This window comes from Hordeum vulgare, chromosome 5H, assembly GCF_904849725.1.
Source record: "Hordeum vulgare subsp. vulgare chromosome 5H, MorexV3_pseudomolecules_assembly, whole genome shotgun sequence".
Classification (NCBI taxonomy): domain Eukaryota; kingdom Viridiplantae; phylum Streptophyta; class Magnoliopsida; order Poales; family Poaceae; genus Hordeum; species Hordeum vulgare.
Genome location: NC_058522.1, coordinates 219,496,561 through 219,502,932, shown reverse-complemented (window position 1 = coordinate 219,502,932; position 6,372 = coordinate 219,496,561). Strand labels below are relative to the sequence as shown.

Genomic DNA, 6,372 nt, shown 5'->3' with positions numbered 1-6,372 from the left:
TTTTTGATTTTTTTTTAAATTCTTTATGCCGCTTTCAAAAAGGGGGTTAAAATGGCGGGCACGACCGTTCGTAGATAAGGGTGGAACCTTGCAAAACTCTTGATGTATCTCTGATGAAATAGATACCTATATTCGTGAAAATATGTTTTGGAGAAAATAATGAGTAAACTATGAGGCAGCTGTATTTCAAATTTGCCCCGGTTCCATGTGGTTTGATAGAAAACCCTTTGGATGAGTGAAAATAGCTAGAAATATCACAAGTGCATACACGATTGGTGATCATCCATAAAACATGGTCTTACTTTAGTGAAAATTTTAATGTTGTCATTTTGTAAATTATTTTTGGTCACTGCTTCATGAAATTTCTTTGTTTATAACACTAAAAATTATTTTCAATGACACATATTTTGAACCAATGAGGAGGTAGAAAGCACCCTCCTACGGATCACCCCATTGTAGCCGATCTAGGCCATCCACACCCTAAGGATCCAACGTCTCTCGTTTGACTTAATCTAAAGAAACCCCCCCCCCCCCCCCCCCCACAAAATCCCTCTCTCTGTCCCCCTCCCGCGAATCCTGTGTCGCCGTCTTGCGCAGCACACCTCCGGATCCATCTCTCGTGCCCGCAACCCTCACCCGTGGTGGACCTTGTTGCCAGATCGCTGGATCTGATGAATCCGCTCCTCTCCGACAAGGCCACAGCTGGATCGGGTCCTCCGCAACAAGGCCACCATTGGATCCCCTCCTCTCCTCCGCTCCGCCCTCTCCAGTAGCTCTCCATCGCCCTCGCGCCCCAGATCCAAACCACCAGCAGTTCGAGGCGAAACCCTCGTGCTCATCACCTCCATCTCCACCACGGTTTGTCCGCGCGCTCCCGCCGATCGACACGAGATCGATGCCGTCGTTGTTTTTTGCCGACCGATTTTGTCCCCTGGGGTCGTCCTAATGTTGTCTTCCGGTTTCGGGGCTGTTTTGCAGGAGGGAAGGCGAAGCCGCTCAAGCAGGCCAAGGTCGCCGAGAAGGACTACAACGAGGTATGCTGTCGTCCTTCTACCTTTGCTCGCGCTCTCGATTCGTCGCCCGGATCAGCGATCTGCCCCTGTAATTCTAGCCTTGGTGGTGTTTAGGCTGCTCTGGCGTAGATCGCTCCGTGCTTGGTTGGTAATCGCGGATGCTCCGTTGGGGGTCCTCCGCAACAAGGCCACCATTGGATCCCCTCCTCTCCTCCGCTCCGCCCTCTCCAGTAGCTCTCCATCGCCCTCGCGCCCCAGATCCAAACCACCAGCAGTTCGAGGCGAAACCCTCGTGCTCATCACCTCCATCTCCACCACGGTTTGTCCGCGCGCTCCCGCCGATCGACACGAGATCGATGCCGTCGTTGTTTTTTGCCGACCGATTTTGTCCCCTGGGGTCGTCCTAATGTTGTCTTCCGGTTTCGGGGCTGTTTTGCAGGAGGGAAGGCGAAGCCGCTCAAGCAGGCCAAGGTCGCCGAGAAGGACTACAACGAGGTATGCTGTCGTCCTTCTACCTTTGCTCGCGCTCTCGATTCGTCGCCCGGATCAGCGATCTGCCCCTGTAATTCTAGCCTTGGTGGTGTTTAGGCTGCTCTGGCGTAGATCGCTCCGTGCTTGGTTGGTAATCGCGGATGCTCCGTTGGGGGATATGGTTTTTGCGAGCGTGCGTAGCTATACCGTGGTGGAATTTCGTTACGATTGGGGGTCGTGAATGATTGGACTTGGATGAGTACAAGCGCCTTTCTTGGTCCTGATATAATAGGAGCGGAGTTTTCCTGATTGCTACTATTTCTATCAATTGTGCTGGATGGGGTTGTCACATGGCTGCTAAATTTCTGATGTTTGCAGTTTCTGTAGTGGAAGTTGTCCCAGAGAGTGAGCAATGTTATGCATGTGTGCTAGTGCTAGTTTTTGTATTTGGAACATCAATCTACCTTCAGCCGTGTTGACACAAATGTAACATGAAGTTGTCCCGGAAATTCGTTGGTGTGGTCGAGCTCGCCTGCTCACGGTATCCTTAGTCGTCCGCTTGCATGGGGATGTGGAACACACATGGTATCCCAGAGCATAGACGCCGGCTTATTTAATGTGAGACGCGGACGGGAAGCATACGGGGCCGTTGACGGCCGTCCAAGTAGTAGCGACGGTGTCTTCATCCTATAGCAACATGTAATGTACTAGAGTTACAGACGGCCGCACGTACGTACATCCGGGAGCGAACGCTCGCACACCCAGCCGACATCCCTTGGATCACTGCCGCTACCTGCATCAACTTCAGAGCTCACATGCTGAACATGAAATTCAGAGCTCACATGGTGAAAACGGTGTCCTTGTTCATCGCTGACAGCAAGGGCTTTCAAGATCTTTCGTTTGCGCAACGAGATCTTTCCTTTGCATGACGAGCATGGGAGTTTTTTCTTTTTCTTTTGGTGTGTGGACGAGCATGGGAGTAGTGTGGCTGATGATGTGTTACGGGCTGCTCTTGAGGAGCCTGAAGAATGATGGTCCCGCTTAAGTTTACTTGTGTAGTGTGTGAATCGTTTGTAGTTCTAGATAGTTTGTCTGGTATGATTGTTGGGGCTAATCACATCTTGATATGCGGAATAATATGATATACTTGTACCTAGAAATGAGATTTGAAATTTTCGGCATGGCCACACTAGTGAGGTGGAATTTTAAACAAACCATAAAAGAGTCTTTTTAAAAAAGCTTATAAATGCACATCTATGTTTTCATATAGTAAACACCTTTTGAAAACAGAATCTGAAATTAAATTTACCTCAAAAGAAAAACAGAATCTGAAAATAAATACTTTGGATTTTGTAATGAGTTTTTTTGATCTGTACGTCTTCATGTACCAAGGGAACATGACACGAGGTACTCTCATCATGTCGTCACGGCAGTGTAACCGTACACCACTGTTTGGACGTGGTGTATGCGTCCCTACCATATACGATTGCATTCAATGCACGTCTCCACGCGCCGCTGTCCCATTCGTACACGAGCGGGAGCATGCGAGCTCGTGTGCTCTATCACCGTTCTCGAAGTTGCCCTCTGTTTTTTTTTTCTTGGCTTACATTGTGCGTGGTCATGGCTTGTCTAAGGTGAATATATGTAGGATTTGCAACAAAATATGAGTAACAAGGGCAGTTAGTTCGATCCAATAAAATATATACTCTCAGTTCTTGCTCTGTATAAACTTCGATTTGATTATGTACTGGTGCTAAGACAAGTTTATTTTAGATGCACGCTGATGATTTCCGGCAAGACCTGTATGGTTTAGTCACAGCACTAAAAAATGGTGGTTACTCAGATGATATGACCCTTGCTGCAATCGCTGGTAATATTTTGAGCATGGAATCACATCTTTTCTGATGCGTAGCTATAAAGTCTGCATTAGTAATGGAAACTAATTTTGATAATGTATGCAATGTTAACCTTACATTACATGCTCAAAGTCGCTATATAACAGCCATTTATCCTTTTTCTCTTTGAGATTTTGGCTTTTGCCTCTATTAAATTGCGGATGTATTATAATATAACATTTTTTGCAAGTAACTTGAATGCATCCTTTATATAGCGCAACATAAGCGGCTGAAACTTCACCACCTGTTGTTGTGTTTCCACACCCTCTTGCAAGTGTATCTCAACTTCTAGCTTGCATTAGAAACATATTCACCTCATCTACATTCAGTTTACATCGCATTTTATTGGCATGCCATGTTTTTCGTGCAGATACTGGAATTATCTAAGGAAACAAACTTTTGTTCTTGAATCGTATGTATCAAAGGTCAACTGGATAATGTATCGTGCACTGTTTGGTGTACATTTCTATTTGTCATGTGGATTTGTTTGTCCCTATGTTATGGCTTTGGTATCTTGCACACTTTCCGTCTTCTGTGTTACTGCTAGTTTCTAAATCTGGTCTCAGTCTCAGCCATGGTTTATAGTCCTGTATATATTGTATTTATACATCACTGTGGAGCTTAATTTCATCCTAAATAAAAGATGCTTTTAACATTGTATGTTGTATCTTGGAGCCGCCCCCGGAACAACTATGTCTCATATCTTTGACATTGTTGGACCGGTGAGATCTCGTTGCTATTTATTAGTGTATTTCACTAAATGTTGCACCATATGAGTTCTGTCTATTTAGTTACAGTGATAGTAGCACTGTAGTTTTTCGAGGCAGTGATATATAATTTTCTTTAACTTACATTAAGAAATGGATTTGCTTCATTGTCCAACAAGTAATTGATATGAATTGCATCTAACCTGAGTGAAAAATCTTATACAAGAAACATATTTTTGTTAAATTTATAATTATTTCAGTTCATGTTTTTCAAAACACAAGTCCATTATTTTCCCCTGTAGGCCCATGTGCCACTGATATCAAATCAGACTCTTAGAAATAAGATTAACATTTCATTTCATACAGAAATTTCTTCATGCATGCGTTTGAACTTCTGGACATTCTTGCCAATCTAATATTTTAACCACCTACAGGTCAACTTGATCAATCTTGACACCAACATCAGGAATCATTCGAGCGGAAGTGTCACCAGCCCTTCGCCACTGCGAGAATATACATTGTGCACACTCCTTTACAGTAGCTCGAGGCGTACTAAATAGAATGTAAAGATTGTAATATTGTAATGGTAGGCATATCTGGGTTGGATTAAACATGTACAGCTTGTAGTAGACTTTTTTACCATTCTTGTTCTGTTTAAAATATTGATTATGTGATTTGGAAACGTGTGAATTGGAACTTGGCTGATGGGACACATTTATGAAACTAATTTGAGCAGTTTTAAAATTTCTATCATGTGGGTCCAATATGTGAGATTATGACAAGTGGGACCTATCTTGTTGGTGGGACTAGATATGATGGCCCAAACAATGTTAAAAGCCCACCACCCCAAAAACAAAAAAGGCTGAAAATTTGGGCTAGGCCCATGTAGCTAACCAAAATCAATAGAAAAAATATATATTAAAAACGCTGAATTAATGGGCTCGGCCCATCTTAAACGCTGAATTGGACCGGGCATTTTGCCACGTCAACTTGCCACATTGGATCCGATGTGGCTTGGGCAGACAACTAAGGACCAAAATAATTTCAATGCTTTCGTTTGGTCGTAAATGTCTTCGACCATTCCAGAAAAAAGGTCGTTATAGTTCATTAGAGACCCTCAGCTTTTGATCGTCTGTTTTTGGTCATAAAATGGTCGCAAATGGAAATCAACAATCATTCGGTGACCCATATTGAAGGTCGCAAGTTAGCATATTTCTTATAGTGCAAGGAGTTCATCGTTCAACCACATATATTACCTCTTTGAGGGTGGTGCCTACTAGATTTGTTAGGTGTTGCTTGGGAGCCTCCTACTTCATGTTGTGGAGTTGAACCAAGAAGTTTGTAAGGGCAAGGAGATCACCTACTTCGTGAAGATCTACCATGAGTGAGGCTAGTCGTGTGTGGACGGAAGCCGTGGTGGAATAGACAAGGATGCTTCTTCATGGACCCCTTGTGGATGGATCCCTCCATGGACTCTTGCATCCATTACCCTCCCTCGGTTGAAGTCTCCACTATCATGGACATACGATAGCACCACCTATCGGAATATGCCAAAAATCACCATGTAAACATTTGCGTTTGATCTTCCTACTTTACCATCTACATCACATTTGCATGTCTTACTTTCCGCTACCATACCTTTAGATGTGCATATGTACGGTGAACTTGACTAATCATAATTGCTAAAAATGACCGACAACTAAAATTGGGAAAATGCTAAGTTTTTATCTTGTCAAGTAGTCCAAGCACCCCCCTCTAGACATACTTTCAATCCTACATTCTCATCTCGATCTTGAATCGTAAGTTAGCCACGAAATAATGCTTACCGTTTCTGCAACCTCACCACTTAACTATGCCTTACCCAAATAACTTAATTAGTCCTGATATCCTGGTCACGAGATTGTTGAGTCCCCGTGGCTCACAAATTACTACAACACCATAGGTTCAGGTACCACATATCTTGATGCAGATGATGCTCCACAACTCGAGCGGGAGTATGACGAGGAGAGCTGACGCATGTACGTTACTTACCTGGACGAGTAGAAGGGCCTTGGTCGTCTCCTGGGATAGGGAGAAAGACTTCATTGCTTTTAATGTTTGATTTCATTCGTAGTCGGACCCTGTCTTCTGGATGTTTTAATAAATGTTCTATGACTTGTGATTTAGCATGTGGTGCATGTAAGCCAACTCATATACTCATCTCCTCTTTAAATGTATCTCGAATGATTTCTATACTTGTGAAACACCGAGATGCATCTCTATCCTTATTAAGGCCTCACCCCCCAA

At 43.8% G+C, this 6,372-nt stretch overlaps 1 long non-coding RNA gene across 1 annotated transcript; it reads left to right on the top strand.

The window, feature by feature from the left end:
- The first annotated feature begins 1,186 nt into the window (after positions 1 to 1,186).
- Positions 1,187 to 4,834, top strand: LOC123395515. The gene is made up of 4 exons (XR_006609781.1): positions 1,187 to 1,332; positions 1,453 to 1,508; positions 3,258 to 3,354; positions 4,521 to 4,834. It is a non-coding gene; the product is annotated as an uncharacterized LOC123395515 (long non-coding RNA).
- The last annotated feature ends 1,538 nt before the right edge of the window (positions 4,835 to 6,372 follow it).